Source organism: Macaca fascicularis, chromosome 20 (genome assembly GCF_037993035.2).
Source record: "Macaca fascicularis isolate 582-1 chromosome 20, T2T-MFA8v1.1".
In the NCBI taxonomy this organism is placed as follows: Eukaryota; Metazoa; Chordata; class Mammalia; order Primates; family Cercopithecidae; genus Macaca; species Macaca fascicularis.
In genome coordinates, this window is record NC_088394.1 from 15,337,783 (window position 1) to 15,349,906 (window position 12,124).

At 47.9% G+C, this 12,124-nt stretch overlaps 1 protein-coding gene across 11 annotated transcripts in view; it reads left to right on the plus strand.

Moving 5' to 3' along the window:
- Nucleotides 1-234: 234 nt before the first annotated feature.
- BFAR (bifunctional apoptosis regulator) overlaps nucleotides 235-12,124 on the plus strand; it is a 43,151-nt gene continuing 31,261 nt past the window's right edge. For all 11 annotated transcript variants that reach the window (XR_012429495.1, XR_012429496.1, XM_065537311.1 and 8 more), the window contains exon 1: nucleotides 235-334. The gene's annotated coding sequence lies outside the window, so the exon portion shown is untranslated. The remainder of the gene's footprint in view (nucleotides 335-12,124) is intronic.

A 12,124-nucleotide genomic window follows, 5' to 3' on the forward strand; every position in this document is an offset into this window, starting at 1 on the left:
ATCCTCCGGATACAAAAACAGCCGCCCAGCAGGAAAAGACACTGACACTCCCGGGTACTTGGTCTGTGGGTGAAAAGGAAGGGGCGGGACCGGCGATGTTACGCATGCGCCCACTTCTTCCAGCTGGGAGTGGCCGCTCTAGGCAGCGCGGAGGTCGCGGGGTTGAGGGAGGTTCTGAAAGGAGAGCGGCCTCTCCTCTATGGTCGCGGGTCCGGGGCACTCTCCCCGCAGTCCGTCTTGTTACTTCCGGTAGCGAAGCCTCTACTTCTTCCTTTGCTCCCGCGGGCGTCCGGGCTGGGAATAATGGCTCGGTTGGCCCGGGACGAGTGGAATGGTAAGCCGCGACACGGCTGGGGTGTGCTGAGGGGGCGACCCGGGCTTGATTTCGGGGCGTGACGTGAAAACGGAGGGGGAATCCCTTCTGCAGAGCCTCCCCGGCCGGGTCACAGGAGGCGCGCGGGGCCTCTCCTCACGCAGGCCCGAGTCCTGAGCATCCCCACTCCTGGCCGCGGGATTCGGACCCCAGCTTGGCCAACCGCGCTATCCCTTCCCGAGAGCCCCACGTCCGCACAGCCGGTCCTTGGGCCTCGCCTGCGCCCTTTCGGGGGTCAGGGTCAGAGCCATTCGCTCCAGGGGCTCTCTAGGGCGGGAAGGAGGAGGTGTCGCTTCCAAAAACGTTGGAGGGGGACCTCGGGGCGTCTGCCCGCCAGGATCGCTTGCCACACCCTGCAGCGGCCCGAGGTTCCTGCTAATCGCCACGCTGAGTTTACGGTCTAATTGGCGAGGCATGTTATTGGCCCAAGGCGGAGCAATTGTGCGCATTCTTTAAAGTAAGGTGACCGAAGCGCAGAAGGGAGAAAGTGAAATCCCAAAGTCACGCTGGGGCCAGGCAAGAACTCCGCTCTTCTGATTCTGCGACTTGCGGCTCGGAAATAATTTGTGCAAAAGAGAATTTTCTTTTTTTCGTTTTTGAGACGGAGTCTCGCTCTGTCGCCCAGGCCTGAGTGCAGTAGAGCGATCTCGGCTCACTGCAACCTCCGCCTCCCGGGTTCAAGCGATTCTCTTGCCTCAGCCTTCTGGGTAGCTGGGATTACGGGCGCGCGCAACCACGCCCGGCTGATTTTTGTATTTTTAGTAGAGACGGGGTTTCACCATGTTGGTCAGACAGGTCTCGAACTCCTGGCCTCAAGTGATCTGCCCGCCTCGGCCTCCCAAAGTGCCAAGATTACAGGCTTGAGCCACCGCGCCCGGCCGGGAATTTTCTTTTATTAAAAAGCTGGCGGGAGGGGGCGACAAATGACAGGTTGTGTCTAAACGGGGATCCTGTTAAGCCCTCAACTGTCGCCGTTGGGTCCTCCCCGCCGAGGCCCATTGGTCCGTCCTTTGCAAGGGGTGGTCTTGATGTCACGCTCCAAATCGCCAATAGGAAAGAGCTTTACTCTCTTCCCAGGGCACACCCCCGAGCCGGCACGGACTGCACGTGCTGATGGGATTGTTTTGTTTGTTCTTGTAGCTGCTGTTCTGTCTACACCCAGCCTGGGTATGTCCTGACAGATGTGCTCTGCTTTTCCCTGTATCCATAAACTTGATGGAAAGATTGTATTTCTCCAGGGCAGCTTTGTTTGCTTTTTGGCTCCAGCGTTTGGCAGTGGCACTAAGTAGGTAGCCATCACTGAATAAATGCTGCTGTTGATAATTCTGTTGATAATGCCCATCAGCCACAAAGTAAACTTTGAGTACGTATAGTTTGTCATCTAAACCTCACAACAGGGCGTGGCTCCGCAGCTCACACCTGTAATCCCAGGTGGGAGTATCCCTTGAACCCAGGAGACCAGACCAACCTAGGCAACATAGGGAGACGACGCTGTCTCTTTAAAAAATTTTTTTTTTTTTTTTTTTTTTTTTTTTGAGACGGAGTCTTGCTCTGTCGCCCAGGCTGGAGTGCAGTGGCCGGATCTCAGCTCACTGCAAGCTCCGCCTCCCGGGTTTACGCCATTCTCCTGCCTCAGCCTCCCGAGTAGCTGGGACTACAGGCGCCCGCCACCTCGCCCGGCTAGTTTTTTTTGTATTTTTTTAGTAGAGACGGGGTTTCACCGTGTTCGCCAGGATGGTCTCGATCTCCTGACCTCGTGATCCGCCCGTCTCGGCCTCCCAAAGTGCTGGGATTACAGGCTTGAGCCACCGCGCCCGGCCTTAAAAAAATTTTTTTAAGTAAACCTCCCAACAGCCCTTCGAAATTGACATGATTATCCTAGACGGATCAGTGGGAAATAGGAAGTTTAGGAAGAATAAATTGGGACCCGATTTGGAACCCAGATCAGTGTCACTCCTAAGACCATACTGGTTCAACTCTACCAGCCTAAGGAAATTATAGTCCAGGAGATGAGAAAACATACACAAATAAAGGTTATGCTAATGCACAGAGACAAGAAAGATTAATTTGGGTGTTGGGGAGTTAGTCATTAAAGACTTTCAAGTGACAGTTGATTTGGGTCTTTTCAGTTGGATACTTTTGACCCAGCAATGCTGTGAAGCTGTGTTACAGATGAAGGGAACAATGTGAGGATAAGGAAAAATGTCCAAGGCTGGGCGCGGTAGCTCAGGCTTGTAATCCCTGCACTTTGGGAGGCCAGGGTGGGCAGATTGCTTGAGCTCAGGTGTTCAAGATCAGTTTGGGATACATGGTGAAACCCCATCTCTACTAAAAATACAAAAATTAGCTCAGTGTGGTGGCAGGCACCTGTAATTCCAGCTACTCAGGAGGCTGAAACCCAAGAATCGTGTGAACCCAGGAGGCAAATGTTGCAGTTAGCCGAGATCATGCCACTGCATTCCAGCCTGGGCGACAGAGTGAGACTCAGTCTCAAAAAAATAAAATAAAAGATTGAAAACAAACAAAACCCAATAGTTAAGGTGTGGGTAACTTGGTAACTACCCATAGTTTTTGATAGCTATCTAGTTGCTGAACATCTGCAGAGTGTAGTACAGGATGGGTCCTTGAATATATGCCATGAGAAATGAAAGTGGACAGGCTACAGTGAGAGCCAGGATGGCCTTCTCAGCCCGCCCTCATCTTACTCAACACCACCCAAGGCAATAAATCACAGGGCTTTAAGGTCTAGGCAGCAAGTTAGCATCTAGAGGAGCTAGTCACCTTTGCTCTACTGGTTTCTGACCCTGTCCAGAAAAAAAACCTAGTTGGAGTTTGAAAATGCAACGTTTTATACAATAAGTGACTGTAAATGCGTCTCTTTTTTTTTTTTAAGATGGAGTCCCACACTCAGCTAATTTTTATATTCTTAGTAGAGACAGGGTTTCACCATATTGGCCAGGTTGGTCTTGAACACCTGACCTCTTTATCCACCCGCCTCGGCCTCCCAAAGTGCTGAGATTACAGGCGTGAGCCACCACGCCCGGCCACATTTGAGCACGTTTTAATTTTAGTAGTAGTCACTATAAATGGGTGGGCACTCTTTAGATATTTAATAATTTCTGTAGTATTCTGCTGGTAGTTATAGTGATATCTCCAGGAATGGACCTGGAGTGTCAGAAATAGGGGTTTCCCCCACCCATTCCTACCCCTATTTCTATTGTAAATGTCTCTGTGTGGAACGGCATACTCACCCTAACAGCTACCAGCTAGAGTTCATGTGCCAAAATGCAGCGTGGTCAAATGCTAGTTTGTTTTTCTCAGCTGTGCAGTAGCATCTCTATGATGCGGCCTAGATGATAAAGGTGTAAATCAGTCCTTTGAACTAATAACTTATTGATTACTTTATCAGGATAATGATGTATTACGAAGACAGGCTTTAAGTCAGACCATGATTTTTTTTTTTTTTTTTTGAGATGGAGTCTCGCTCTGTCGCCCAGGCTGGAGTGCGGTGGCCTGATCTCAGCTCACTGCAAGCTCCGCCTCCCGGGTTCACGCCATTCTCCTGCCTCAGCCTCCTGAGTAGCTGGAACTACAGGCGCCCGCCACCACGCCCGGCTAATATTTTTTTGTATTTTTAGTAGAGACGGGGTTTCACTGCGGTCTCGATCTCCTGACCTTGTGATCCGCCCGCCTCGGCCTCCCAAAGTGCTAGGATTACAGGCGTGAGCCACCGCGCCCGGCCGATTTTTTTTTTTTTTTTTTTTTTTTTTCTTGTGGTGTTTCCACCTGGTTTCCAACCAGGAACCAGACCATGATTTAAAACATGACTTTGGCCGGGCGCGGTGGCTCAAGCCTGTAATCCCAGCACTTTGGGAGGCCGAGACCATCCTAGTTAACACAGTGAAACCCCGTCTCTACTAAAAAATACAAAAAACTAGCCGGACGAGGTGGCGGGCGCCTGTAGTCCCAGCTGCTCGGGAGGCTGAGGCAGGAGAATGGCGTAAACCCGGGAGGCGGAGCTGGCAGTGAGCTGAGATCCGGCCTCTGCACTCCAGCCTGGGTGACAGAGCGAGACTCCGTCTCAAAAAAAAAAAAAAAAACGTGGCTCTGCCCTTTACTAGTTAGGCCTCCACTTTCTCATCTGTAAAATAGATATGGTAGTAATATTTATTCCATATGATTGTTATGCCCTTAATATTATTTATGCCCTTAATATTTACTGAAGGCCTCAGTAAATATTAATAATTATCGCGGGGTACAGTGGCTCACACCTGTGAGTCCCAGCACTTAGGCCACGGTAGGCAGCTCACCTGAGGTCAGGAGTTTGAGACCAGCCTGGCCAACATGGTGAAACCCCGTCTCTACGAAAAATTTAGCCAGGTGTGGTGGTGCACGCTTATAATCCCAGCTCCTCAGGAGGCTGAGGCAGGAGAATCACTTGAACCCAGGAGGCAGAGGTTGCGGTGAGCCAAAATTATGCCCCTGCACTCCAGCCTGGGCCACAGAGCAAGACTCCATCTCAAAAATAAAAAAAATAAAAAAAAAGAAGTCATTATTATCTATTGTCAGTTAATATAAAATGAGAGAACTTAGCGTAACCAGAGGCCCATAGAAGCCAAAATCTTTCTATTCTTACACTGAACCTTCTTGCTAAGAAACAATTGAGGTCAGCTGGGCTCATACCATAATCCCAGCACTTTGGGAAGCCAAGACCAGAGGATTGCTTGAGCCCAGGAACTTGAGACCATCATGGACAACTTAACAAGACCCCGTCTGTACAAAAAAAAAATTTAATTAGCTGGGCGTGGTGGCACCGCCTATGGTCCCAGCTACTTGGGAGGCTGAGGTGGGAGGATCACTGGAGGCCAAAAGTTCAAATATTAGCCATATACAATGGTCATAATAAATGTATGTTGAGTGAAGGGGGGCAACCATGATCATATACTGCTGAACCAAGTGGTTTAAAAATTACAGTTTCTTTTTTTATTTTCCCTGTGATTCTGGATAAAGATTACGATTTCTAAAGAGTTAACAATCATTACACCACAAGATCTTTATAAGTAAGGGTATAATAATGCTTAGCCTGGGTGCAGTGGCTCAAGCCTGTAATCCCAACACTTTGGGAAGCAAAGATGGGTGGATCGCGTGAGGTCAAGAGTTCACAACCAGCCTGGCCAACGTGGCAAAACCCCATCTCTATTAAAAATACAAAAATTAGCCAGGCATGGTGATGGGGGCCTGTAATCCCAGCTACTCAGGAGGCTGAGGCATGAGAATCGCTTGAATCCAGGAGGTGGGGGTTGCAGTGAGCCGAGATTGCACCACTGCACTCTAGCTTGGGCGACAGAGCAAGACTCGTCTCAAAAAAGAAAAAAAAAAAAAGTTCTTAAACTCAGAATTAATGCATTCCTCTTTAATAAACTCAGAATGATTGTATTAATTGACTTTCCTAAGTGTTAATTGGGCAACTAAAGAAGCAAACAGGGTGCCACTGCCTCCTGGAGAATAGCCCTCTGGATAGATCTGTAGATGATCATTCACCAAGTCAGAAAAACCGTTCCCTTGTAGAGACCAGGTTTCACCACGTTGCCCGGACTGGCATTCTGGTCTCCAACTCCTGGACTCAAGCAATCCACCCGCCTCAGCCTCCTGAAGTCCGGGGAAGAATAGCCACGTTCATCCCAGCATCCCAGAACTAAGAAATAAGTTATTTTAGACAGGGTCTCGCTCTGCAATCCAGGCTGGAGTGCAGTGGTGCAGTCTTGTCTCACTGCAACCTCCACATCCCGGGTGCAAATCATTCTCCTGCCTCAGCCTCCTGAGTAGCTGGGATTACAGTCGTGCACCGCCATGCCCGGCTAATTTTTGTATTTTTAGTAGAGACAGGGTTTCACCACATTGACCAGGCTTGTCTCGAATTCCTAACCTCAGGTGATCCACCTACCTCCATTTGGGAGACAGAGCCTCCCAAAGTGCTAGGATTACAGGTGTGAGCCACCACGCCGGGCCAGAAACAAGTTCTTTAGTTACATGTATCATTGGGAGATTGTGTGTGTTCCCAGCCTTTCCTTTTCTTTTAGGGATTTAAAGATAATTATACTTTGTCAGTTAGGCATGTCTTCGGGAAAACATAGAGAAGGTCATGTTGATTATTTATCTTGGAATTGTCCAAATCCTCAGAGATTATGATGTTGGTTTCCTGTCAGTTGTGCCAACAATGACAAGTAACGACCTGATATGAAATCAAGAGAGAGGAAAGCTCTGGTCAGGCCCAGTGCCTCACACCTGTAACGCCAGCATTTTGGGAGGTGGAGGTAGGTAGATTGCTTGAGTTTAGGAGTTCGAGATCAGACTGGGCAACATGGCAAAATCCCATCTCTGCAAAAAATTAGCCAGGTGTGGTGGCACATACCTGTAGTACAGGCTACATAAGAGGCTGAGGCAGGAGGATCCCCTGAGCCTGGGGAGGTCGAGGCTACTGTGAGCCATGATCTCACCACTGCACTCCAGCCTGGGCAACAGAGTGAGACCTAGTTCCAAAAAAAAAAAAAAAAAAAAGAAGAAGAAGAAGAGAGAGAGAGAAAAGCTCTAAGCTGACAGAACTCCTAAAGCCAAGCTGCCTAGAAACAGCCATACACCCATTAGTATACTTGGAAGAAGGCATCACATTATGGGACAGGGGATGAAAGCTCGGGGGTCAGGCAGGTAACAGAACTGAAAAGGACAGGTGGGAGAGGAATGTAGCAAGCTGACGCTGGCACGGCTGCTGAGTTCATTGGCTCGAGCTGATCTTGTCATGCACGATGCGATTCCAGCATTGCCAGATCTCTGGGTTTTTTTTTTTTTTTTTTCAAGAGAAGCCAGAAATCCAGATTTTTATGTCATCAGATTTTTTTTTTTGTAAATGCTAGCACCACATTTAACTTAAAAAGAAAAGGGAGAAAAAACACCAGGTGAAGGAAAGCCTCCCTGCAGGCCAGATGTTGTCCCAGTAGGGCTGTGGCTGCTGGTGGTGAGACTGTTCCAGGACACAGAAGATGGATGATCATGATAATAATGGTGCATCACCATGGTGAGGCTTACCTGCTTCCTTATAACCACTGCAAGAGGCAGAAGTGTGTCGCACATTAAGACCCTCTTATCCCGATAGATCAACAGTAGCTCTTAACCTCCTCTGGGAGTTGGCCCCTTCTGAGAGCCTAATAAATCCTATAGACTGCCTTCCAGAAACGTGCACATAACATACACAAACACAGGCGCGGCGTGGAATTCAGACCTCCCGAGGCATCTCTCCAGACTCCAGTTGAAGACCCAGCTTTTTATTTAGAAACCTCAGCTCTTCAGAATGACACGGTGCCTATGGAAATTCCTGAGGTTTTGCTGTACTCTTCAGTTCTATGGTATTCGGTCTATGGTTTTAAACTTGTTTGTTTGCTGTTTTGTAGATTTTCCCAAACCCAGTCATTCTTCCCATTCGTTTTTGAACTAAGTAATTATTGCTTCTCAGCCTTTGGCTAAGATCAACTAAACTGGGTAATTAACAGTTATAATTTCCTAAACACAAGTATATCCATATGAACGGAGCACCAGGGGTAGGAATAGAATGATTCTCCTCCCTGCAATCCTGTCCACATCTGCCCCTACCTCCTTGTCTTTGGTGCCTTTGAGATGGAGAAAATAGTGAAGAGAAGAGTAGCTGAGAGCTGCTTCTAACGCCTGCAGCCTGCTGCTGAGAGCTAGCCACGTATCCAGAGAACAACTGTAAACATCCTTAGGAGCTGGAGGCCTTCTCAAAGAGGCCTTTCATTATAGCCAGTGCAGGAGGGTGTGTTTACCCAAGTCAGAACACCACAGCTTCTAACTTTGGTGTTGGAACTAGATTTTATCACTTAAAAGGCAGTTCCACCGGCGCAGTGGCTCACGCCTGTAATCCCAGCACTTTGGGAGGCCGAGGCGGGCGGATCACGAGGTCAGGAGATCAAGACCATCCTGGCTAACATGGTGAAACGCCGTCTCTACTAAAAAATACAAAAAAAGTTAGCCAGGCATGGTGGCGGGCGCTTGTAGTCCCAGCTACTCTGGAGGCTGAGGCAGGAGAATAGGAGAATGGCGTGAACCTGGGAGGCGGAGCTTGCAGTGAGCCGAGATCAGGCCACTGCACTCCAGCCTGGGCGACAGAGCAAGACTCCGTCTCAAAAAAAAAAAAAAAAAAAAGAGGCACTTCCCTCCTTTAAAAGTACTGCTTTGTAAAATTTGTGTAAATAACCAACATATATACGGGCAAGTGTTATAACAGAAAATATCCTTTGATTTTGTTTGTGGATGTAGACTCTCTGTTAGCTTTTGCTTTTTGAATTTAGGGAGAAATGAAACTGGCAAAACTCTTAAGAAGTAATCAAAGTCCATGCAGTTTCTAATTTGTTAAAGGGAATTACAAAACAGAGCTAATGGTGACCTCAGTTTTGCAAGATGTGACTTGTAAAATACACCTTTAATGTTATATGTGATTTGTTTTCTCTCATGAGAAATGAACTTGCAGATTCAGTAGGCAACTGCTGATATATTCTAGTTCTCTCTTTTTGCCCAGGTTGTAGTGCAATGGCATGATCTCAGCTCACCACAACCCCTGCCTCCTGGGTTCAAGCGATTCTCCTGCCTCAGCCTCCCGAGTAGCTAGGACTATAGGTGTGCACCACCATGCCTGATTAATGTTTTTTGTATTGTTTTAGAAATGAGGTTTCGCCATGTTGGCCAGGCTGGTCCTGAATTCCTGACCTCAGGCGATTTGCCTGCCTTGGCCTCCCAAAGTGTTGGAATTACAGACGTGAGCCACTGTGCCCGGCCTATTCTAGTTCTTAGAAGGCTAATTTGGTCGGGTGCAGTGGTTCAAGCTTGTAGTCCTAGCACTTTTGGAGACTGAGGCAGGAGAATCACTTGTGCCCAGTTCAAGACCAGCCTGGGCAACATGGCGAAATTCCACCTCTATAAAAAAGTAGCCAGGTGTAGTGGTGTGTGCCTCTAGTCCCAGCTACTGGGAAGGCTGAGGTAAAGAGGATCACCTGAGCCTGGGAAGTCAAGGCTGCAGGGAGCTATGATCACACCACTGCGCACTGCACTCTGGCCTGGGCAAAACAAGTGAGACCGTCCCCGTAGCCCCCCAAAAAAGGCTAATTTGTAAGAGATTAATTTGTTTTTTTTTTTTTTTTTTTTTTTTTTGAGACAGAATCTCACTCTATCACCCAGGCTCTGGAGTGCAATGGCACGATCTCGGCTCACTGCAACCTCTGCCACCCCGGTTCAAGCTATTCTGCTGCCACAGCCTCCCGAATAGCTGGGATTACAGGCACACACCACCACGCCTGGCTAATTTTTGTATTTTTAGTAGAGATGGGGTTTTGCCATGTTGGCCAGGCTGGTCTGGAACTCCTGACCTCAGGTGATCTACCCACCTCTGCTTCCCAAAGTGCTGGGATTACAGACATGAGCCACCGCACCCTGCCAAGAGAGATTAATTTCTATATATGTTATTTGTAATTTCTCTGCAGATGACTCATAAATTCATACCTTTAGCCTTGTTCTTATTCCCAATGACAGTTTTGTGTCTCCAGCTTCTCACTAGATGTTTCTACCTGGATGTCTTATTACCTCAAACATAGCATTTCTGAAATTCAACTTACATTCTTTCCGAGATTGACACTAAGATTTGTTTTCGGGGATGCAGTTTCTCTCAGAAGTAGAGTTTTTCTTCCCTTGTTCTGAAATCTAACCAGCATCTCTTTTTTTGTTTGTCTGTTTTTTGTTGAGACGTCATCTTGCACTGTTGCCCAGGCTGGAGTGCAATGGCGCAATCTCAGCTCACTGCAACCTCTGCCTCCCAGGTTCCAACAATTCTCCTGCCTCGGCCTCCTGAGTAGCTGGGATTACAAGCGTCCGCCACCACGCCCAGCTAATTTTTTTATTTTTAGTAGAAATGGGGTTTCACCATGTTGACCAGGCTGGTCTCTAACTTCTGGCCTCATGCTCCGCTGCCTCTGCCTCCTAAAGTGCTGGTATTACAGGCGTGAGCCACCACACCCGGCCCTAACCAGCATCTTTGATCATTCTTTCTCTCTAGTCACTGAAGCCTATACATTATTTTCTTAACATCTCTCAGATTTAGCCTCTTCTTTGCATTTTCTCTTCTGCCATCCTACCCCCGGAAGTGAGAACACCTGCTTTGTTTGTTTGTTTAGTTATTTGTTTTTTGTTTTGAGACAGAGTCTCACTCTGTTGCCCAGGCTGGAGTGCAGTGGCACGATCTCAGCTCACTGCAACCTCCACCTCCCAGGGTCAAGCGATTCTCCTGCCTCAGCCTCCCAAGTAGCTGGAATTACAGGCGTGCACCACCACGTCCAGCTAATTTTTGTATTTTTAGTAGAGACAGGATTTCACCATGCTGGCCAGACTGGTCTCAAACTCCTGACCTCGTGATCCGCCTGCCTCAGCCTCCCAAAGTGCTGAGATTACAGGTGTGAGCCACCGTGTCCAGCCTGATTTCTAACTTATCTCTAATTGTTCTCCCTGCTTCCAGCGTATCACTCATTCGTGATGAGATTTAGCATCACCAAGCCCAGCTTTGCTGATCTTATTGCCTCTGAAACCTTTCTGTGCTCCTGTCTCCCTTCTGACTGCCTCTGATCAACCTGGCATGCAAGACCCCGTGTCAACCGTGCGTCTCCAGCTGTCTCTCCTCGCTCAGTGCAAACACCAGGACAGTGCCCAAGCCACCCCTCGCCCTCTCACAGTCCTCACTCAGAAGTCTCTGTCTGTCTTTCTTTTGTTTGTTTTTGTTTTGGAGTTGGGGTCTCACTCCATCACCCAGGCTGGAGTGCAGTGACAAGATCGCAGCGCACTGAAACCTCCGTCTTCCAGACTCAAGCAATCCTCCCACCTCAGCCTCCACAATAACTTGCCGCAATGCCTGGCTAATTTTTTTTTTTTTTTTTTTTTTTTTTTTTTTTTTGTATTTTTGGCAGAGGCAGGGTTTTGCCATGTTGCCCAGGCTGGTCTCCAACTCCTGAACCCAGGCAATCCGCCTTCCACGGCCTCCCAAAGTACTAGGATTAAGCCACCATACCTGGCTGTCTCTATTCTTTCCTCGGACACCAATTCCACCAGCTCCTAGGAGATGCTTAATGGATATTAATGGTTTGATTGTCCTCTCCTAGGTTAATGCTCTCCACATGGTCATTGTTTCATCAGCATTAGTAGAATAAAGGAACTACTTTAAGAAAATCCTACTTTTTTTCGAAAAACCTATATAAGATCTCCCACTTCTGTAACAATGTGAAGAGGCTGTCCAAAAGAAAGCACTTAGAAGTTTTTTAAATGTTCTTAAACATAAAAATAATGAGCAAAAATGATTGGTTATCAGAAATAATCTGGAATTTGTTGAGAACATTTGTTTACACTCTTTCTCTTCCCAAAAAAAAAACAAAAACAAAAACAAAACAGTTTTTTCATGCCTGTAATCGCAGCACTTTGGGAGGCCAAGACGGGCAGATCACGAGGTTAGGAGATCAAGATCATCCTAGCTAACACAGTGAAACTCTGTCTTTACTAAAAGTACAAAAAAGTAGCTGGGCATGGTGGCAGGCGCCTGTAGTCCCAGCTACTCAGGAGGCTGAGGCAGGAGAATGGTGTGAACCTAGGAGGCGGAGCTAGCAGTAAGCCGAGATCACGGCACTGCACTCCAGCCTGGGCAATAGAGCG